The sequence below is a fragment of the Heptranchias perlo genome, chromosome 6, assembly GCF_035084215.1.
Source record: "Heptranchias perlo isolate sHepPer1 chromosome 6, sHepPer1.hap1, whole genome shotgun sequence".
In the NCBI taxonomy this organism is placed as follows: Eukaryota; Metazoa; Chordata; class Chondrichthyes; order Hexanchiformes; family Hexanchidae; genus Heptranchias; species Heptranchias perlo.
The window spans coordinates 68080159-68104520 of NC_090330.1; the positions used below are offsets into that span (position 1 = coordinate 68080159).

At 43.8% G+C, this 24362-nt stretch overlaps 1 protein-coding gene across 5 annotated transcripts in view; it reads right to left on the minus strand.

Moving 5' to 3' along the window:
* Positions 1 to 23939, minus strand: part of LOC137323057 (ETS-related transcription factor Elf-1-like) — a 149387-nt gene extending 125448 nt beyond the window's left edge. For 2 of the 5 annotated variants that reach the window (XM_067986447.1, XM_067986452.1), the window contains exon 1: positions 23834 to 23939. The gene's annotated coding sequence lies outside the window, so the exon portion shown is untranslated. Of the gene's footprint in view, positions 1 to 14820; positions 14917 to 23833 lie in introns of those variants that run through there. The other 3 variants (XM_067986445.1, XM_067986449.1, XM_067986446.1) reach the window with 3 other exon arrangements.
* Between the last annotated feature and the right edge of the window lie 423 nt (positions 23940 to 24362).

A 24362-nucleotide genomic window follows, 5' to 3' on the forward strand; every position in this document is an offset into this window, starting at 1 on the left:
AAGGCAGTCAAAGGATATGGGGAAAAGGCGAGAAAGTGGAGTTGATCAGCCATGATCTCATTAAATGGTGGAGCAGGCTCGACAGGCCGAATGGCCTACTCCTGCTCCTATCTCTTATGGTCTTATGAGAACAGATCTGGCCCGTGTAAATTGGAATCCAAGATTGGCAGGCAAAACTGTATTTGAGCAGTGGGCGGCCTTTAAAGAGGAGATGGTTCGGGTACAGTCTAGGCACATTCCCATGAGGCAGAAAGGTAGGGCAACTAAAGCCAGAGCTTCCTGGATGACAGAAGAGATAGTGAGTAAGATGAAATGGAAAAAATGGACGTATGACAGATGTCAGGTTGATAACACAAGTGAGAACCAGGCAGAATATAGAAAGTTCAGAGGGGAAGTGAAAAAGGAAATAAGAGGGACAAAAGAGAATATTTGAATAGACTGGCGGCCAACATAAAAGGGAATCCAAAAGTCTTTTACAGGCATGTAAACAGTAAACGGGTAGTAAGAGGAGGGGTGGGGCTGATTCGGGACCATAAAGAAGATCTACTCATAGAAGCAGAGAGGATGGCCAAGGTACTAAATGAATACTTTGCATCTGTCTTTACCAAGGAAGAAGATGCTGCCAGAGTCTCAGCAAAGGAAGATATAGTTGAGATATTGGATGGACTAAAAATTGATAAAGAAGAGGTACTTGAAAGGCAAGCTGTATTTGAGTAGATAAGTCACCCGGTCCAAATGGGATGCATCCTAGGTTGCTGAGGGAAATAAGGGTGGAAATTGCAGAGGTACTGGCCATAATCTTCCAAACATCCGTAGATACGAGGGTGGTGCCAGAGAACTGGAGAATTGCAAATGTTATACCTTTGTTCAAAAAAGGGTGCAAGGATAAACCCAGCAACTACAGGCCAGTCAGTTTAACCTCAGTGGTGGGGATACTTTAGAAACGATAAACCCGGACAGAATTAAAAGTCACTTGGACGAGTGTGGATTGATTAGGGAAAGCTAGCACAGATTTGTTAAAGGCAAATTGTGCTTAACTAACTTGATAAGAGTTTTTTGATGAGGTAACAGGGAGGGTCAATGAGCATAAGAACATAAGAAATAGGAGCAGGAGTAGGCCAATCGGCCCCTCGAGCCTGCTCCGCCATTCAATAAGATCATGGCTGATCTGATCCTAACCTCAAATCTAAATTCATGTCCAATTTCCTGCCTGCTCCCCGTAACCCCTAATTCCCTTTACTTCTAGGAAACTGTCTATTTCTGTTTTAAATTTATTTAATGATGTAGCTTCCACAGCTTCCTGGGGCAGCAAATTCCACAGACCTACTACCCTCTGAGTGAAGAAATTTCTCCTCATCTCAGTTTTGAAAGAGCAGCCCCTTATTCTAAGATTATGCCCCCTAGTTCTAGTTTCACCCATCCTTGGAAACATCCTTACCGCATCCACCCGATCAAGCCCCTTCACAATCTTATATGTTTCAATAAGATCGCCTCTCATTCTTCTGAACTCCAATGAGTAGAGTCCCAATCTACTCAACCTCTCCTCATATGTCCGCCCCCTCATCCCCGGGATTATCCGAGTGAACCTTCTTTGTACTGCCTCGAGAGCAAGTATGTCTTTTCTTAAGTATGGACACCAAAACTGTATGCAGTATTCCAGGTGCGGTCTCACCAATGAGGGCAATGCAGTTGATGTGATGTATATGGACTTTCAAAAGGCGTTTGATAAAGTGTGGTATGGTAGACTTATCATCAAGATTGCAGCCCATGGAATAAAGGGGACAGTAGCAACATGGATACAGAATTGGCTAAGTGACAGGAAACAGCGAATGGAGGGAGATGTACAGTGGTGTTCCCCAGGGGTCAGTGCAGGGACCGCTGCTTTTCTTGATACATATTGATGACTTCTCAAGGGCAATTAGGGATGGGCAATAAATGCTGGCCTTGCCAGCGACGTCCACATCCCATGAACGAATAAAGAAAAAACTTGGACTTGGGTGTACAGGGAACAATTTCAAAATTTACAGATGACACAAAACTTGGAAGGGTAGTAAACAGTGAGGAGGATAGTGATAGACTTCAAGAGGATATAGATAGGCTGGTGGCATGGGCGGACACGTGGCAAATGAAATTTAACACAGAAAAATGCGAAGTGATGCATTTCGGTAGGAAGAACGAGGAGAGGCAATATAAACTAGAGCACACAATTCTTAAAGGGATACAGGAACAGAGACATCTGTGGGTATAAATGCACAAATCATTGAAGGTGACAGGGCAGGTTGAGAAATCGGTTAAAAAAGCATGTGGGATCCTGGGCTTTATAAATAGAGGCATGGAGTACAAAAGTATGGAAGTCACGATGAACCTTTATAAAACACTGGTTCGGCCACAACTGGAGTATTGTGTCTCGTTCTGGGCACCACACTTTAGGAAAGATGTGAAAGCCTTTGAGAGGGTGTAGAAGAGATTTACTAGAATGATTCCAGGGATGAGGGACTTTAGTTACGTGGATAGACTGGAGAAGCTGGGGTCGTTCTCCTTGAAACAGAGACGGTTGTGAGGAGATTTGATGGAGGTATTCAAAATCATGAAGGATCTAGACATAGTAGATAGAGAGAAACTGTTCCCATTGGCAGAAGGATCAAGAACCAGAGGACATAGATTTAAGGTGATTGGCAAAAGATCCAAAGGTGACATGAGGAACATCTTTTTTACACAGCGAGTGATTATGATCTGGAATGCACTGCCCAAGGGGGTGATGGAGGCAGATTCAATCATGACCTTCAAAAGGGAACTGGATAAGTACTTGAAAGGAAAAAAGCTGCAGGGCTATAGGGATAGGGCAGGGGAGTGGGTCTAGCTGAATTGCTCTTGAATAGAGCAGGCGCAGACTCGATGGGCCGAATGGCCTCCATCTGTGCTGTAACCTTTCTACGATTCAATGGTTCTAGAAATTGTGCCTGTAAAATAGCTTAGAAATCTGATCCACAGAGAGGGATTGGAAAAAAGGGTGATAGATAAGAATGCCATAGTCACACCTTTTACGTAGCAAATTCACCTCCAAGTGGGTGTGGGCATAAGTCATGGCTCAGTGGTAGCAGTCTTGCCTCTGAACCAGGAGGAAGTGGGTTCAAGTCCCACTCCAGAGACTTGAGCACATAATATGGTCTAACACTTCAGTGGAGTACTGAGGGAGTGTTGCACTGTAGGAGGTGCTGTCTTTCAAATGAAACATTAAACCAGCTGTCCTCTCAGGTGCATGTAAAAATCTCATTGCACTATTTGAAGAAGAACAGGGGTGATCTCCCCACTGACCTGGCTAACATTCATCCTGCAACCAAAACAAATTAACTAGCAATTCTTTTTGCAATTTGTGAGACCCTGCTGTGTGCATATTGGCTGCTGTGTTTGCCTATATAAACACAGTAACTACACTTGAAAACCATTCCATTGGCTGTGAAGTGCTTTGGGATATCCTGAGATTGTGACAGCCGCTAAATAAATGTTAGTTCCTTCTTTCTAAGGGGGATATCTTTGATTAGAGCATTTCCAGCAGACAGTTGGAATCAATCTATTCTTAAAGGGCCGACATTGCCACAGTAAAGATTTTTACTGCACATGGTACAGGGCACAATAGTGCCATTACATTGTTGATTGTCTCCAACATGGATACAAATTACTGGAGAAAAAAAAAATCAAAAACCATATGAACAACTTTCACACAACATTTAATACTATCTGCTGGAGTATAAACGTGACACAGTGGTCAGTATGGTGGCCTGTCAGTCAGGGTTTCATTGCAACAGCAGGACCTGACTGCAGCGGTGCCCCTTTAAGTAGGGTCTATACCGTTACTGAAAATGTAAAACATAGTGCAGCTGGAGAACATATCGCAAGCTACCAACAACGCCTAAATATAGCAAGCTGTATTTGCAAAGTGTAAATGTTATGAGAGGATGTGCTTGTCGCACACATTCCCTATCTACTTCTACTTCCTGTCAGTTAGACCGCTAACAATATCTGTGCTGCTTTTGGTGAAGAGCAATTTTCACAGCTTCTGTACTCTCTACAAGAAAGAAATTGAAATGTTTGGGCTCTGTATATTTTCAGATAAATAAAGCCTCATATCAGACAATGTTGCCCAATATTAACTATCTTTGCGCAATTCTGCAAAAGAAACCCATAAAAATCAAAATACATCTTTATTCACCTCTGATGCAGTCTCCAAATGATCTTCAACAGCTGGAGATATTATCAGGTGTGAAAAAACATTAAGTCAGTTTGAGTTTTAAGCATGGCTCAAACAACTTGTGCAATGTTTTTCTCCTTGTGAATTCCCTTAGGAGGCATAACCTAGGTAACCAGAAACAACAAGGATGGTTAATAAGTCACAGAAGCTGCTCTTGTTCACTCATTAAATACACTTGAATGATCAATGTGTTATATACAATGAATTAAGCTGAGGACCTCAGTGACTCTGAGTAAATTAGTATTTGTGCTACCCAGAAATATAGCTTCTGCAGATTCAGAGCTCCTCCGTTGAGTTTTCACACCACGCAAAAGCACAGGAACCTAAAGAACATATATAGAAAAGTTCTTCCATGTGCAAACTCTTTTCTCTGATGTTAGAAAACAGCGCTATAATAGAGCCAAACAAAGCAACATGCATCAATGCTTTTCTTTTCCTGTAAGAAGTTAAGTTTGTAAGGAAGAAGGAGAAATATACCAACTCCCCCATGAAAAACCTCCGGCATTCCTGACAGAGGGATACACAGTGCTTCAGTGAACATGTCTGGCAGCAATAACATGGGATGACTGCTAATACTGTACTGGACTACTGAAAACAGGCGAGTCAGTTCCCCGGCACAATACAGATAAAATCTATTCTTACTATTTGATCATAGTTTCAGTCGGGAGTTTCGGAGAAAGAGTATGGTTGAGTACAATGAGTATATTCCTTATTTTTGGATGCAAGAGTACGGTCAATTCTTGTCAGCATGGAATCAAGGATACACTGAGTAAACCCACTTTTGCAAGCCAAGATATAAACGAGGATTAAACATAGCTTTGTCCCCATTAACATGTCTTCCACATATAGATGGACGCAGTGTATGTCTGCAGTGCTGAGGGAGCGCTGCACTGTCACAAGTGCTGTCTTTCGGATGAGACGTTAAACCGGAGCCCTGTCTGTCCGTCCGTAAAAGATCCCATAGCACTATTTCGAAGAAGAACAGATGAGTTCTCCCCGGTGTCCTGGCCAATGTTTATCCCTCAACCAACATCACAAACAGATTACCCGTTCATTATCTCATTTCTGTTTGCGGGACCTTGCTGTGCGCAAATCGACTGCTGCATTTTCTACATTACAGCACTGACTACACTTGAAAAGTACTTCATTTGCTGAAAAGCGCTTTGGGATGTCCGGAGGTCATGAAACGCACTATATAAAAGCAAGTTGTTTCTCTTTCTTTTCAATCATACCTCATTGCCATTATTATTATACACTAGGTATAATCCACATTTATACGCCACCGTCATTATGAATATATATTGCACTTGATACTCCTTCATAAGCATTCCATAGTTGATGAGAAAATAACTCCCCACATAAAAATATTGAAGCATTATTAATACACACTGATAAGAAATTCCCATCCCACTTATAAATGATTAGGAATGGCTTATGGTGCATAAATTGACCCATGCAAACACTGCTCAAACCAGACACCTGAACACTGATTTCGGTGCATCTCACCCTTGACTGTATCAGTCCACCTCAGTTTAAGGTTTTATCAGATGTTGCAGATGATGCTGCTCACTGATCCATTTTTAGTTTTGGTCAAACCCCAATTATAAACATAGAAGCATTAGGAACAGGAGTGGGCCATTCAGCCCCTCGAGCTTGCTCTGCCATTCAATTAGATCATAGCTGATCTGCTCCTCAATTCCATTTATCCTCCTTTGTTCCATATCTCTCAATACCCTTACCCAACAAAAATCTATCTATCTCAGTCTTGACAGCTCCAATTGACCGAGCATCCACAGCCTTTTGGGGGAAAGAATTCCAGATTTCCACTATCCTTTGTGTGAAAAAGTGCTTCCTGATTTCACTCCTGAAGTCTAGCTCTAATTTTAAGATTATGCCCCCTTGTTGCTCCACCAGGGGAAATAATTTCTCCATATCCTATCGAATCTCTTTAACATTTTAAACACATAACAAGCTATGAAGCTTGAATAGGTCACCCCTTCCCTTATGGGATCCAAAGAAGCACATCGGATCCTGGCTCTGAAAGCATGAATGGCAAACGACACAGGATCAAGGTGAAGTGGGTAGCCACTGACTGATGGAAATTGTAAGGTTCTGTGACAAGCCAATTTACCTCAGTACATTACTGATGCTGTGGGTTTAGGTGTAAGGATCTGCAGCTCCTGGGGCTTATGAAACTCCATGTAGTGATAGAAGTATGGAACAGGAGGCCTGTACCAGATCGGTGCTGTCCAAATAAATAGTGTGCAATATACGCAGCAAATGTAATATATTATACATACACTAACATGTGATTCATTTTGAGACCAAAACCTAGAAATGGCTAACATACTCTTAGTCTGATAATATGACATTCCTTTGTCTGGTATTTTAGCAAAGGTGTTAACCCATTTAAAGTTAATGGGTTAATGTTTACATTAAAATAGCAGAAAAAGGAACATTGGAGTAGAGATTGTTATGCATTGTGCCCATTTATAAGGCATAAAATGGGCGTAGAGCATACCAATTTAGCAGTGGGACGGACTGTGCCCAATCTGCGCAGGTGTTGGTCCCACCAAACAATTTGTGGGGCCCTTTTTTAGGCACCCTGGATAGATGCCTAAAACAGGCAATATGCCCCTTAAATAAGAAATTAGGGGCCTATTTAAAGAACTACATCCAGAAATTAGTCGGGGTCAGGCCTTCCCTGCTCAGGATTCTTCAACAGCACCTGCACCTGCAGCTGCCAACAAAGCGGTAGGTTAATTATTTTTTTCTTCTTCAAAAAATCATTGCTGTGGAGCCAGAAGGAGCAGGAGTTCTCCTCCAACACCACAGGAGACACGATTGGCCACCCCTTTCAATGCCTGCTCCAATCACTCCCTCCTGATACTTATCTAAGGGCGAGCTGCCTGTGGAGCCATGACCAGCTCACACTGAGTATGTTAATGAGGTCCGAGGAACAATTTCCATCAATCGATACCAACAGTTTAAGTCTTTGGTAATATCGCCAATGGCAATTTCTGGGCTCAAAGGCATTTAATGATATAGCAAGAAACAACTTGAAACAAGTGTTAAGAAACAAGTATATTATTTTACCAGTAACAGATTATCACAATGTTAATTATTGACCATTATAGTTTCTCTCCATCCAGCAAATACAAATCTGCTCCACAAAAGGTGGGAAATGCACCAAATGAGGTGTCAAAATCTAATTTTTCAAGATGGTGGAGCAGGGATGGGGGGTGGGGACACTACCAGATGCCCATTGAATAAGTGCTGCACATGATCTAGATTATAAATTACTCTTAAACTGATACTAGAGTCCTAATTTTAATGTAACCTGCCCAGCGGGAACAGGGCGGTCCAAGTCGGACGCCCGTTTTACCTCTCACCTGATGAAAAGTAAAATCGGATGGGGTGTAAAACGGACATCAGACCTGAACCCGTCCCGCTCCCGCTGGGTGAGTTAGTTTCAAATTACCACCTACGTCACTGCTTTCAGTTGGCATTTGAGCTATCACCATACTTTCTTGGCCCTTTGCAGTTTTCAAAAAAAAAATCAATAATTACTGCCCTGGTTAAACAGTTACAGGGAATTCTCCACTGCCAGTGTCAGAACAATGCAGGTGATTGGCTGACGTGCAGAAAGTCTCATCACCATATCCTCAACGTCACACAGACTTTGTTCAATTGAGTTGAATGGAAAGCACTTACAAATGGAATGCTGCATTTCTGACCAATTTTACAATATTGCACGCAATTTCCAACAAACAACATATGGTCCTGACGGTAGACTGACAAGCAGAGCTGACTGGTAGACAACAAAAGCACAAATCTACTCCAAATACAAGGGTCTAGTTGAAGTGGAAATGTGGGTCATTTTCAAATGTAAATCAAATCTAACAGGATTCTGGCTGGTCTGTGTCTGTTTCAGATCAACACTCTTGTTCCCTCTTGAATTTTGAAGCAGTTTTGATGCTGCCAGGAGTTGAGATGAGTCAGCTTCTGCTGGATGAAGAGTCCTGAATATCTGAACACAGCCCAAAGAGTAAGCTGAAAAGCAGCTGGGGTAGGCCTGGGTTCTGAGACCTGTAAAGAAACTGATGAGCTGAAAGGCAGTTAAGGGCAGTTATAAGGCAGCTGAAAGAGCCTGGGAGTGGGAAAGTGTATTCAGCATTGCCAAAGGTACTGTAGTGTGAGTTTGCATGGAGCGAATTAAAAGAAAAGTGTTTTGAAGTACAAATTGGTCAAGGACTATCGTTGTCATATGAAGAAGGTTACAAGATGGTAGGACTCTGTAACAGGGGTCAGAAGTGGGATTGTGTCTCTAAGAGAGAAAAGAAAGACACCAACCAAATACGGAGGAAACGCTTGAGGAATTGTTGTGGACCCAGGAATGGACCAATCGGTTCCTGATCCGTGGTGCCCAGCAAGAGTCCTGGGGTAAAGGGTATGCGTTGCTAAGTGACAGGAAGCAACGTGCTGTGTATGATTAGCAAGATCTTGTGGATAAAGAAGCTGATGTCCTAAACAAGAATCGTGATGGGGATGGGAAATGATGGTGGAGTTTGAGAATAAGTCCAATTATACATTCACGGAGGGTAGTATAGCGGAGGCCTCGAGGAGTGAACTGAGGAAGGAGCATGCAGAAATTTTTCAGGAAACCTCTGCCCATTCTGAGGAGATGTGGAAATCCAGAAAAAGTCGCAGAGGAAGGCCTAACCAAAACAGTCCTGTAAAAGGTTTTCCCCAGGGTGAGGGAGAGATCAGTGACATGTGCTTATGTGGTAATAGTCAGGTGGAAAATAGCATGGACCAGGTACTCAAATTGCAATCCGAGCTGGAAGACAGCGCCAAAGCTCTGGGGAGGATCAAGTCTAAAGCCAGCAAACTGGCCAAGAAGGTGTCAAGTTTGGAGTTCCACCTAAAGGACACCCAGGAGCTGCTCCAGGAAAAGAGGCTGAAGCTGGGGCGGCAGGTGGTCTCCCTGCAAGCTCAATTGGCGAATAGCGAGAAGACACGGGTGCTGGTTAGACAGGTCCGCGAGCTACACAAGGAGCTCGAGCACCTCAACAAACATCACCAGGCCGAGGGGAAGGACCTGATGAGCTCCAAGGACGATGTGGGCAAGAGCGAGCATGAGCTGGAGAAGGCGAAGAGAGCACTGGAACAGTAGGTGGCAGAGATGAGGACCCAGTTGGAGGAGCAGCAGGGCATCGAGGATGCTAAACTCTGCCTGGAGGTCAACCTGCAGGTCACAAAGGCACTTCACAAGGAAGAGAAAAGCCAGTTAACCGTGACCATCACCAGCCTCCAACAGTCAGTGAACGAGATGGTTGATCAGAAGGAGTTGCTCGAGCAAGCTGCATGGGTTCAGGTGGAAAGGCTGACCGGACAGCTCGACGCGTTGAACATGGAACTGGAGGAAGAGAAGAAACTGAGGCATCAGCAGGCAGAAGACTTGCAAACTAAAGAGCAGGCGGCCCAGCAAGTTGTCCCCGATCTCCGCTGGAAGTGGAAGACCCACGAGGAAGCCCTGAGGGCCAAAGAGGATACGATACTTAGTTTGGAGAGGTCCATCATAAGGTCAGAAATGGGGATGTTTGCTGATGATTGCACAGTGTTCAGTTCCATTCGCAACCCCTCAGATAATGAAGCAGTCCGTGCCTGCATGCAGCAAGACCTGGACAACATCCAGGCTTGGGCTGATTAGTAGCAATTAACATTCGCGCCAAACAATGACCATCTCCAACAAGAGAGAGTCTAACCACCTCCCCTTGACATTCAATGGCATTACCATCGCCGAATCCCCCACAATCAACATCCTGGGGGTTACCATTGACCAGAAACTTAACTGGACCAGCCACATAAATACTGTGGCTACAAGAGCAGGTCAGAGGCTGGGTATTCTGCGGCGAGTGACTCACCTCCTGACTCCCCAAAGCCTTTCCACCAACTACAAGGCACAAGTCAGGAGTGTGATGGAATACTCTCCACTTGCCTGGATGAGTGCCCGCTTGATTGGCACCCCATCCACCACCCTAAACATTCACTCCCTTCACCATTGGTGCACCGTGGCTGCAGTGTCTACCATCCACAGGATGCACTGCAGCAACTCGCCAAGGCTTCTTCGACAGCACCTCTCAAACCCTCTACCACCTAGAAGGACAAGGGCAGCAGGCACATGGGAACAACACCACCTGCACGTTCCCCTCCAAGTCCCACACCATCCCGATTTGGAAATATATCACCGTTCCTTCATCGTCGCTGGGTCAAAATCCTGGAACTCCCTTCCTAATAGCACTGTGGGAGAACCTTCACCACACAGACTGCAGCAGTTCAAGAAGGCGGCTCACCACCACCTTCTCAAGGGCAATAAATGCTGGCCTTGCCAGCGATGCCCACATCCCATGAACGAATTTTTAAAAATGGAAGCCGAAAGAGAGAGTAAGTTGCAACAAGTGGCCGTGCTGAAGGAAGAGGCGGAAAAGATGTGCAATGAGAAGGCTGCTGTTGTCCTGCAGTACGAGACATTGAAGGTTGAGAAAGAAGCTGAACTAGAGATGCCCACTAAATAGATTCAGGCTTTGGAAAGTAATCAGATGCACCTCGAAGACCTAGAGAGAGAGAGAGAGAGAGAGAGGAATGAGCTGGTGCAAGAGTTGGAAACTGAGGTTGCGGAGCTGACCTCTCAAAACTAGAACCTCCAATCGGCCTATGAAACCCATGTTGAAGAGGTCGTAGCATGAGGTGACTGTAGGTCAAAGGAGGCAATCCAACAATGAACAGGTGGAAAGATCTGCAGAGTGATCTTTCTGATGCATTGACAATGGTCAAGGAGATTGGCCGGAATTGGAGAGTCCTTGGAATAACAAAACCCTTCAGGAGCAACTCGTTTCCTGGCAGGGGACTATTGGAAGGCTGGGAAGAGGAAGCGATCGGAAAAGGTTTGACAAAGAGAGATTCAGAGAGAAAGGACCAACGGTGAGTTGACGGAGCAGGTTGCTCGATGCAGAGAGACCATTGAAATCACTCCAGCAGTGGGAGTGACTAAGGTTGTACATAGTGAAGTAGCTCCTGTAACAAAGTGTCTAACTTTTGAAAGTGACCATGAAGTAAAATTTCAAGCTGTACAAAATGAGACAGTGACCCTGTTGGCGGATCTTTCTGAAGTTGAGAGTTCAGAGTCCCATGAAACGGGGTTCCTTGTGACTGCAGTGGCCGGAGAAGAGCAAGTTATTGCAGAGACTGCAGCCTCTGTGGAGACAGAGATTCCAGAGTTAAGTGCTGTAGATCAGGTTCTACAACCCCCTGAGCTTGATGCAGGGGTTGTACAAGGACCGGTGATAAAAACTACTGCTGCCCTTACAGAGGCTGCAATAAAAGCAATGGCTGGCTGCTTGTCGGACACTCGTTGTGTGGTCCATGAAAATGGCTTTGCTGTTGATGTGCAAGAGCTCCAGAGCAGAACAGCTTGAAGGTGGGTTGGCTGAATGCAAAATCAAAGAAATTGGTGAATAAAAATTAGAGTCTTTGGGAATAGTTGTTGAAATGGTTGACCAAAGAGTGCGAACCATGGAAACCATCCTAACTGAAGTGGTAAAGAAGGTGATAACAGAAATAATTGGGACCATTTGGGATGAAAAACCAGAAGTCCTACAGTCAGCAGAGCTGGAAGGAATCGAAGCGGAAACGCAAACGGATCTCAAACAAGAAACAGAGGGCGGTACTTTGACAGAGTAAAGGCACCAAAAGAGGATGAAATGGAACCAATGGAGCGACCGATAAACCTGTTAAAGTCTCCTGGAGATTGAGCCTCCACTAAAACTTCAATTGAAGGGTGCAACAAAGAATCAGCACCCCAGAGGTCAAATAAGGACCAGGGGAAGAAAGGTTCCTCTGGGGGAAGAGGAACGAAGTGCAAGGGGAAAACCCGCAGGAGGGTCAGATTGACCAAATCGACGGGCAGGCGCAAACCTCAGGAATCAAATGGAGTGAGGGATGGTTGCTTCAAAATGGAGGACGCAGCCAACTGCTCAAGGTCGGAAAAGCCGATGCAGTTGCTCACCATTCTGCGAAGTGTAGCTGAGGAGCAGGAGCTGGGGCGGTTAAAGAGAAAGCCCGAGAAACAAGTTCCAATCTCTGAGAAACCCAAGGAATGGGATCCTTGGCCACCACCAGGGCTTGTTCATGATCTTATGGGATCAAGTGCCCATGTGGGCAGTGGTAATTTCCACATCTACAGACCCCGATGTTGAAGGGAGTACATGAGGGAAGGATTCAAGAAAAAACATAAGGAGAAAAAGTCCAAACAGCAACAGAGGTTGTTAAGCAGTGGAAAGAGAAAAAGAAGTCTGCTTCAGACCAGAAAGCAGTTCAATTGGATATTCCTTCCCTCGGGCCTATCTTTGTCAGTCCATAGAATTATCCTGCTGAGAGGACTATGCTGTATGAGAGGATATGGCTGCCAGCAGTCTTTCGAAAATGCATTGGAAGAAAGATCAAATGGACTGAGCTCGGAGAGAGCCAGAATGAAGAAGAGTCCTTTACTGAGAAGAAGGCTGGAAATGTGAAGCTATTGGCAGGTCTGATCATGTCCTTTTGCAAGAAGGTGGTTGCAACGGACACGAGCGGGAAATTTCCATGGTGAAAATCTGGCGTGAGGACTCCTGTGAAAGGGAGATGCTGGAGTCTGCATGAAAAGGAAAGGCAGGAAACTTGGACGCTGCATCAATGTCCATGTGGCACATGAACATGGGTGGCAAGAACGTGGTGAAATGATTGCGAAGGCAATTATTGGGCATGGAACCAGGTCGGCTCAGGGGAATACTGTATGTCCTCTCCAGAGCACACTGACTCGCAGTGCAGGCCGCTAGAGCCGATGGCTCTATGCTGGGGAGGGGAAGGATATGTAGCAGAGTAACTGAGGGCCCTGATCCTCGAATAAGGGTATGGCCCATTTAAGAGACCTCACCTTTAAGAAGTAATTAAGGAAGGAGACCTTGCCCTGTCAGGTGAGAGTTAAAAGGACGAGGTACAAGAGAAACGGGGCTGCTGCTGAGACAGAGCCCCCTGAACACAGCCCAAAGAGACAGCTGGGGCTGGCCTGGGCTCTGAGATCTGTAAAGAAGCTGATGAGCTGTAAGGCAGCTGAAAGAGCCTGGGACTGGGAAAGCGTACTAAGCGTCACGGAAGGTACGGTGTATTGGGAAAGTGTACTAGGCGTTACCAAAGGTACTTAGTATGAGTTTGTGTAGAATGAATTAAAAGACAAATGTTTTGAAGTACAAATTGGCAAGTCCTGAAGTGGAGAATTCCAAAGATTCACAGCCCTCCTGAGTGAAGAAATTTTTCCTCTTCTCCGTCCTAAATGGCTGACCCCTTATCTTAAGACTATGGCCTCTAGTTCTAGACTCTCCAGCCAGGGGAAAAAGCCTCTCAGCATCTATCCTGTCAAGCCCTCTCAGAATTTTATACATTTCAATGAGATCACTTCTCATTCTTTTAAACTCCAGAGAATATAGACCCATTCTACTCAATCTCCTCATAGGACAATCCTCTCATCCCAGGCATTAATCTAGTGAACCTTCATTGCATGGTAACACATCCCAAGGAGCTTCACAGGAATGGGTGCTGAGCCTTTGTGGGACAGTTCGGAGAAATAGGGTTGTCAACTCTAGTTGGACATATTCCTGGAGGATTCATCACATGACCTCCTGCCCCACCCGGTCAAAAAGCCTTTATTCTCCATCTCAATATTTTTATTACAAATAAAAGAAAGTGTTCAAAGAAAATTTTAAAAAACACTTTTTTTAATGCCCGTGATTTTGCTCCCGGATTTGCTCGCAGCAGTGTCCTCAACAACAACAACATGCATTTATATAGCACCTTTAATGTAGTAAAACATCACAAGGCGCTTCAAAGGCATGCAATCAGACAAAAATTGATCTGGAATTCCCTCCCTGTACCTCCCTGCATCTCTACCTTTCTCTCTTCTTTTAAGTCACTCTTTAAAACGTAGCACTTTGACCAAGCTTTTGGTCACCTGTCTTAATATCTCTATGTGGCACGGTGTCAATTTTTGTCTAATTATGTGCCTGTAAAGTGTGTCGGGACGTTTTTACTACGTTGAAGGCACTGTATAAATGCAAGTCGTTGTTGTTGTTGTTGAAAGAACTTGCATTATATAACCTCTTTCATGACCTCAGGATGTCCCAAAGCACTTCATAGCCAATGAAGTACTTTTCAAGTGTGGTCGCTGTTGTAATGTCGGGAAACATACATATATATATATAGATTATTCAACTACGTCCGATTGTGTAATGCATTGTCATATCGTATTTACTGTTGTATAAGGACATCTACACCAACAATCGAACGCTACCTGGAGCTCTGCACATTTATCACTGTGCTCCTCCTCCTCCTGCTGACACCAGTGAAGGCAGCAGCACCTACAATCCAGTCTTTTGACTGCTACTTTACACTACGATGGGGTTAATACTTTAACACACAATTCCTGCTGGATACTGACCAACATTATCTCTTTTACAGGCAAAGCAACTCAAACTTACAATGTTCTCTTCCTTTGCCAGAGCCTTGGTAGCTTTTCAATGAAGTGCCAGAGCGGCTTTCAAACATGAGCTCCACAATAACCAGCAGTCACGGACGCCCTGTTTTTTTTTGTGGCACATTGGTGAACAGACTCTCAGTGCGAAGGTCACTTGTGCATTTGAATATCCTGTTTGAGGTGGAGCAGGCAGTAGGATTGACCTCAGTGTGGACACGTTCAGCAGCAAATTCTGGCCTCAACTTTTTGTAATAACAGGCCCGCACAGTGTGTAAACAGAATAAAGGAAGTGCACAAAGTCTTCTTTGGACAGCAGTGTTATCTTAGAAATATAAAAATTAGCATTAACACACCTTCTCGTTTACACATTCCTCCCCCCCCCCACTCCCGAGGATCCAATTCAAAGACAATGTGCACTGGATTCCCTTTGTTAAAGGGGCAATGTCTTCACAAAGTTTATCGGCAATCCTTTCCTTGTTTGTTTACAGACAGTTCAATGACCTGAATCACGTTTGTCACGTCATTTGGTTTAATGTCATTATAATTGAAATACTGAATGTTTCTGGAACTCCCCTATTCTCTGCTGCCCCCCTATAAAACAGATATTTGCCAAAACTTTCTCATGACAAAATTATAACCCTTTCAATATCTTCAAGTAAACAGATAATAACTATTAAATATACAAAGCTTGCTGCAATGCTGATTTAATACTCATTGAATTCAATCCAGGAGGAAGTGAAAATCATCGTTAGAGGCCAAATTCAGAAATGAATCATTGCAAAACAGATTTAGTTTTCTTATGACCTTAGCCTCTATTAATTTATATTTACTGATCGGTCACAAAATTCTTACAGACATGCTGTTGCACTTTTGCTGAATACGGCAATAATACTGTTCACTGAGCTTTTGCAGAATAATTTGCAGACCTGCACAATAATCTGTAGACCTGCACGTGTGCTGGGATTGAATACTAAAGGGGAGAACTACCCTGCACCTGGCGATTCTGTTGGGATTTATAGGCACACAGATCACTTCCTTCATTGGTGTGCTCAGGGGAACAGACCTCTACTTTTATAACATGGATGTTGATTTTTCTTCCCATTTATTATAATTATCTTATTATCATTAAACATTGGGATGTCTAATTCATGCAAGCGACCACAACAGAGTTCTGTTGACATGTTACAAACTGTAGATCTTGATAGATCAATAGAAAATGTAACAGAATATACAGTGAGTCCTCATTATGACTGTCCGATATACTGACAGAGACAAGACAGAGACAGAGAGAGTGAGAGAGAGAAACAGAGACAGACAATATGAGAGAGATAGAGAGAGAGAGACAAGAGAGAGAGAGAAGCAGAGAAAGAAAAAACAGATCGGAGACAGAAACAGAGAGGAGAATACAAAGCACTCTTGCTAATATTCCTTTACCCTGCAACTCAGATAGGGAAAACTAACTGAACAATGATACAAGTAAGGGCTGCAACATAGTCATAGGGAAGTCTGAGCACAAATGTTAGAAAAAATTGGGATTTGATATTGGGTGTCCTCATCCATAATTCCAGAACTGTAACCATTCAATGCAGGGACACATGATTCAAAATGGAAAATCGGAACTAAAATATATTTTTTAGTCTGCAGTTTGAAGTAGGTTTCACTCGGTGCTTTACCAGTAGAACATGCCGAGTGTAATAGAATGATGGCTACATATGTTTCACACACTAACACTAACTCCCTGTTCAGAAATGAAAATATAATTGAAAAACATGGCTGAGATTGGTTTGATCTGCTATGGGCCTCAACACTTTATTGAACCCTGCCTTGCCCATAAATGCAGCTTCCAAAAGCTATTGTATACTAAATATATGGCTCAAAACAAATGATATGACTCTACAAATCCTTACGTATAAAACTTGAAGAAATAGTCATCCTATAAATACACTCACTTCCCAATCCAGAGGTCAGGGCCACCTGTCACTGTGTTGTGATGAATACAGTCATTCTTCTTGTCAGTCAGCTGGGAAGTAGAACAAGAAGTTCTCAGTCCCAGTGCAGCAACAATAACTTGCATTTGTACAGCGCCATTAACGTAAAAAATGCCCCAAAGCACTTCACAGAAGCATAATCAGATAAAAATGGACGCCAAGCAAAGGAAGGAGACATTGGAGGACATGTAAAAGCTTGGTCAAAGAGATAGGTATTAAGCAGGGTCTTAAAGGAGGAGAGGGAGTGGAGAGGCAGGGAGGTTTAAGGAGGGAATTCCAGAGCTTAGATGGCTGAAGGCACCGCTGCCAATAGTGGGGCAAAGGGATTGGGTGATGCACAAGAGGCCAGAGTTGGAGGAACGCAGAGTTCTTGGAGGGTTGTAGGGGTGGAGAAGGTTGCAAAGATAGGGGGGAGGGAAGGCTATGAAAGTGATTTAAACACGAGGATGAGAATTTTTAACTGGGGGCCAGGAGTCAATGTAGGTCAGTGAGGACACGGGTGGTGGGTGTGTGGTATCAATACAGGTAGCAGAGTTTTGGATGTGCTGAAGGGTATCGGATGGGAGGCTGGTCAGGAGAACACTGGAATAGCCGAGTCTGGAGGTGAACAAAGGCATGGAAGAGGGTTCCAATGGAAGATGGGCTGAGGCAATGTTCACACCGTACACTGCAACTGCATTCCAGATCCCTCCCAGCTGAATAGAATCATAGAAGTTTACAACATGGAAACAGGCCCTTCGGCCCAACATGTCCATGTCGCCCAGTTTATACCACTAAGCTAGTCCCAATTGCCTGCACTTGGCCCATATCCCTCTATACCCATCTTACCCATGTAACTGTCCAAATGCTTTTTAAAAGACAAAATTGTACCCGCCTCTACTACTGCCTCTGGTAGCTCGTTCCAGACACTCACCACCCTTTGAGTGAAAAAATTGCCCCTCTGGACCCTTTTGTATCTCTCCCCTCTCACCTTAAATCTATGCCCCCTCGTTATAGACTCCCCTACCTTTGGGAAAAGATTTTGACTATCGACCTTATCTATGCCCCTCATTATTTTATAGACTTCTATAAGATCACCCCTAAACCTCCTACTCTCCAGGGAAAAAAGTCTCAGTCTATCCAACCTCTCCCTATAAGTCAAACCATCAAGTCCCGTTAGCATCCTAGTAAATCTTTTCTGCACTCTTTCTAGTTTAATAATATCCTTTCTATATTAGGGTGACCAGAACTGAAGGAGATTGAGTGGAGAAGACAGCTTGAAGTGGGAGGACAATTGAGGAAAACTTTAATTTACGGGTGTGGAACATTGTCCTGCAACATAATTATAGTGAAAACTGAAAACTCACCTAATATTTTGATCCCCAAGGCACATTTGAAATACATTTCAAACCTAACAGAATCCCTTCCATGGAATATATAGACACCCTCGCAGGGAGCTCCTGACAATCTTCCACTTGTAGAAAAGGCCATTTTGACGGTCAGAACCCACTGTCATGACTTAATGGTAGAATATCCTGCACAGGACTTCTTTTCAATAATATTTAGAATTCTCCAACAACATCCTTTTAACAGAGGACTTGGCCACAGGAATAGAGACTGTCTGACCACAGTCACAGATTGCTCTGGAACCCAGTCTCAAATTTCATAAGGAAAAACTTTTATGTTGCAATTTGGGGAGTGCTTTTTGTGGTACTAAGATTGTAACACATTTTTCTAGAAAACTGCCTATTTGAAAGAAACTGTGGTACATTTTTTTCCATTTCTATACATTTTGTAGATTTTGAGGTGGCTGTATTCAAAAAATATTGAATATAAATGAAATATTTCAGGCAATGTAAGTGTAGCCTTGACTCAGTGGTAGCACACTCGCCTCTAAGTCAGAAGGTTGTGGGTTCAAGTCCCACTCCAGAGACTTGTGCACAAAATCCAGGCTCACAATTCAGTGCAGTACTGAGGGAGAGCTGCACGGTCAGAGGTGTCGTCTTTCGGATGAGATGTTGAACCGAGGTCCCGTCTGCCCTCTCAGGGAAGGGGAAAAGAACCCATCGCACTATTCGAAGATCTTCAGGGGAGTTCTCCTCCGTGGCCCAAAAAAATAATCTGGGCCACTGCCATCCTGGGATCCCCTGCAATCGTGCCCCACACCCCCACAATTTACCTTGCTGAGGCTTCAATCCGGCAAGCTGCACTGGGACACTTGTTTGGTGCCCTGCAGCTCGTCTGCCAGATTTAAATGAGCTCAAAATTGTGGGGACCTCTTCAACGGGTGGCCAATCAGTGCTCTCCGCCCATCAGTTACCCAAAAGTCAAAATAGACCCCACTGTTGAGGGGTTTTGATAGAGTAAATAAGAAGAAACTGTTTCCACTGGCAGGAGGGTCAGTAACCAGAGGACACAGATTTAAGGTAATTGGCAAAAGAACCAGTGGGAAATTAGGAGAATTTTTTTTATGCAGCGAGTTGTAATGATCTGAAACGTACTGCCTGAAAAGGTGGTGGAAGCAGATTCAATAGTAATTTTCAAAAGGGAATTGGATAAATACTTGAAGGGGAAACAATTGCAGGACAATGGGGAAAGAGCAGGGGAGTGGGACAAATAGGATACCTCTTTCAAATAACTGGCACAGGCACAATGGGCTGAATGGCCTCCTTCTGTGCTACACCTACTATGATACTATGATACATTGAGTCAAATAGTTTCATGATTCTATGTTACTGGCTTATTCAGAGACTTACAAATTGAAATATTTCTTGTTGAGACCTGGGTGTATTGTCAATGGATTTTTTAATGCCTTGAGATTGCCCATGTGTACAGAGCACTCTGTATCCTCCTGGTTTGTGTGTGTACACTGGCAATGTACAGATGGTGTTTACATTTTACACTTCATGTAAAAAGGGAGAGTACAGTCAGATGATTGCTAGGCTGAAGCTGATAGCTTAGCTATTAACTCTAAGTACAGAACTGAGCAATATAGACTGAACAATTTTCTGTATATTTGTATAAATTGAAGGAAACATTCATAAGAATGAATGTAAGGACTTGCACAACACCAGGTTATAGTCCAACAGTTTTATTTTAAATCACAAGCTTTCAGAGCTTTCCTCCTTCGTCAGGTGAGTGAAGGGATTCTCATCCTCAAGTTTAAATCCCTTCATGGCCTCACTGCTCACTATCTCTGGAACCTCCTTCATTCCTACAACCCCCCAGAACTCTCCACTACTCTGACCCTGGCCTCTTATGCGTCTCCTCCTCCCTTCACCCCACCATTGGTGGCCGTGCTTTCAGCCACCTGGCCCCACACTTTTGAATTCCTTCCCTAAGTCCCTCTGCCTCTCCACATCTCTCTTCCTGTTAAGACATTGCCATAAAACCCATCTCATTGCCCAAGCGTTTGGTCACCTCTCTGAGTATCTCCTTCTTTAGCTCATTTTTCTACATTGAAGATGCTTTGTAACTAAAAGGTTGTTGTTGTTATTTAAAGAGGATGAGGGTGGCATGTCAGAGGACGCCACAGCTTGATCCCCGCCTTCCATACCAAACCATCTCCAGAATATGCAGGTACTAACTTTGAGAGATATCCAAAGAAGGGTTTTACACAGGGCTCCATGATCAGCTGTGGCCCACAATGTAATTTAGTGGATGAAAGATTTTGGTCCTGTGCTCTTGATTTTGGTTATTTACTCCTGATGTACCTGGGATATTTCCCACATGATTGCTTTCAATTTGTTTCAAAACTTCTGAATAAATTTCATCCCATCTACCTATTATGTTTTTTCCTGTGGTATCTATTTGAAAAACACTGAAGACCTGATTACATCTGTTGAGGTATCTAAATATTTGCCTGGAAGGCCCCTTCTAAACTTGATGACCTCCCCTCCCGATCGCAGCCAATCCTACCGCCCCACGCCCAAGCCCCGATGTCCTCTCTCCCCCCAGCCCCAAGCCCTGATTGCCGACTTCCCCCCCCACCCCCGATGGCCTCTCTCCTACCCCCCAAGCTCCGAATGCCGACATTCTCTCCTCTCATTTGCCAGGGACCGTCCCCAAGGGTCCCCAGCTGCGGCCTCCTCCCGTTGATTTTCCTACCCGTCATCTGGCCAGGATGTCAATTTGGCCGGCTGCCGGGCGGGAAAGGGAAGAAAAAATAATAATGAGGTCCTGCCATTAAATATGGCAGGACCTTCGCATCACCTGTCTTGCTGGGTTCTTTAGACGTTTTAGGCCTCCCCCGCACACACCCTGCCTCCCCGTAAATATTGGGGGCGATGTATTTTGCTGTTATCAAAGCACCATATTAGCGATACATAACAAAGCAAAAGTATCAAATATTTCTGGAGAAGGGTGCAGTTGATGAATATCAAAAGGCATTTCAACAGCCCTTCAAGATGTCCTTCAACAGAAAGGACATGTAATTGGGTTTCTCATGGCACAGATGTCTATAGAAATATCTTAAAGAGGGTGCTACATTATTGGTGTTACTTGTGTATTCTTTAAAAAACTTCCCTCATCTAACCATCTAATATCATTGAGCCTTCAAAAGTAAATATTCATTCAATTATTTTTTTTAAAAAAATACATTGTACTAAAACCAAAGGGGAAAAAAGTAGCTAAATCTAAAATATTACATTTTCAAACACAACATTATTTTTGTATTAATTTTGATGTGCCATAGAGATTGCTGAAAACCTAATAGATCTTTATGATTTGAAAATATTGCCAATCAGTACTGTTTGAGCTCACTTGATGGCTCAGTGTGTATGCACCAAGCAGTGTGGGGCTGTTCCCTTTTAGATTAGGCTCCAGCTTCAATCTCTGATCTGTCTTGAATTCATAGAATCTTATAGCACATTCATGCCTGTGCCGGCTCTTTGATAGAGCGATCCAATTAGTCCAACTCACCTGCTTCTTCCCCATAGCCTTGCATTTTTTTCCTTTTCAAGTATTTATCCAATTCCCTTTTGAAAGTTATTATTGAATCCGCTTCCACCAGCCTTACAGGCATTGTATTCCAGACCATAACAACTCTCCGCGCAAAAAAAATGATCCTCATCTCCCCGCGGGTTCTTTTGCCAATTACCTTAAATCTGTGTCCTTTGGTTACTGACCAACCCGCCAGTGGAAACAGTTTCTCCTTATTTACTCTATCAAAACCTCTCATTGGAATTAGTTGATCTCAGCCAGGATGGCGATGAGGACATAATAATTTGCCTCAGTTTCCTTGGGCTAGGGAGGAGGCTTGGGCGAGGCCAAGATTCCTGATTACTGTCCTCTGATCCTTCCTGTAAGTTGATGTGCGAACGGGACTTGGCGTAAGTCAGGATACATACAGGCAGCAGAGCTTTGGATAAGCTGAAGTTTATGGCGGGTGGAAGATGGGAGGCAGCCAGAAGAGCATTGGAATAGTCAAGTCTGGAGATAACAAAAACATGGATGAGGGTTTCAGCAGTTGAGGAGCTGAGGCTGGGGCACAGACAGGCAATATTATGGAGGTAGAAGTGGGCGGTCTCGGTGATGGAGAGGATATGGGGTTAGAAGCTCAGCTTGGGGTCGAATCGGACACTGAGGTTGCAACCAGTTGGTTCAGCCTGAGACAGCGGCCGGGGAAGGGGACGGAGTTTGTGGTGGGGGTCAAAGACAATGGCTCTGTTCTTCCCAATGTTTAATTGGAGGAAATTTTGACTCATCCAGGACTGGATGTCGGATAAAGGAATTTCACAGGAAGTTGTTAAGCATTCATAACGCTAATGTTACATTGGGCAGTGTCACCACATTAAACTTAAAGGTATAAGGTTGGAAAGTACAACTTCAGTGGAGGAGTATGTAGTGGCTCAACTGCAGTTGTGCTGATTGCCCATTGACAATTACAATCACTGCTATTCATTTTTAAGTTGATTTCGCATGAATAATAAAAAAAAAGTAAAGATACAAACCTTCAAAAGAAATTCATTGCACTGCTGATGTAACACCTGAAGTGTGAATTTGCTATGACATCCAATCTGACAATGAAGCAGTGCCCTGGTGGATCAGGCTGTTGCTGGCTGTTTCATGAACAGAGCCTCTACAAAAAAAAAAGTCCTTAGTGGGGCCTTAGATGTCACATGAAAGAACTGGACTGATATCCATTCACAAATGATGGATCTGAGTTCTGCTGGAGGAGCAGGTGTCACTCTGAACACTGCGCTGTTTTTTAAAAATGTATTTCACAATCTTTAGGATTCCAGCAGAACAAGAATGTAGATTGTTCTGCTGGTGAAACTACAGTACAATGGCATCTACTTGACAAGGACACAAGGTCAGTTCCACCCAGTGGAGATACTTGTCTGAATAGAACTGGGCAAAGTGCAGAAGTGTCTGATGAACGAAGACAAAAAGAAATTTTACAGGAGAAATCTCCCTCCTAACGCAGAGACATTTGATATTGGTTCAAGGTGCTAAATTAAGGTTTGGTCTCACTCAGGGTGATTAAAGTAAAAATAAAATAATTTAGCAAATGTTTTACTGCCACACCCTCTGTTTTCAAGTCCAACCTCTCCAACTAATATTTGAAATACAAGGGGTTTCTTTGCCAAAATTTACATAAACAGAAGCACACATCCAGCCACACACACACACACACACTGCTGAAAGCTTCAATTTGTACACTGCAATACTAATTAATTCCCAAATGAGTTCACAGGTTGCGTAGTTGAGTGGACTTTCTAAATGAACGGCCAGTGGTGTTAGTTACCTCAGGGGCTATTACCTCTCACCGAACTTCGGTTTTACTGGCATCTCTCCCTTCACTTTGCAACCAGTGCATTGCCTACCAGAACCAAATTAGATGCAATTCTGCAAGCGAGAACATATCTGAGACTCTTGTTTGATACCGTGCACCTCTCTCCGATAACTGATAAGTACAGACAAACATGTGACTACAGATCAAGGTGCTGAACAAACCCAGCTCGTTCTACCATTTTCACCAACAGGTGAAGAGTTACAATCCCCAAAACACCACCTTTGAATCAGTATATTTGATGCAACATTACTTACTTTATCTTCTACATTGCCGTAGACAGGCCAAAGTTTAAAAATCCAAGGGAAAAGTTGAGTTTTCTTGCTGTAAAATATGGCTACTGAAGATTGGGGAAGTGCTGCTCCTGTGCTGATTCTGAGTCATAATCTGTACCAAAGTGTTTCTGGGAGTGTCACACCCATATCACCACAGGCCAATGACTGCACCAGGTTACACGCATGCAAATTCTGTAGGTGAGCAACCGGTTTTATTGAACTGCAAACAGGCGAGAGAACAGAAAAAAGCATAACCACAAAACAAAGAGCAAAATACTGCAGGAAGCGACACAATTAAAGCCACCGGCAGCCTGCTGACAGACACATTCACGTGTGAGTGTGCTCAAGTTCTGAAAGTAAACCTTGACACCTCACTCTCTATGGATGTTTAAAAAACCGATAGGTACATAAAATATACTGACCTCGTGTCTAACCACTGAAGTTCCACAGCCTTCATATGCTGTGAAATAACCAGCGCTAAAACGATCTTCTGCCTTCAGTTTCCTTTGTA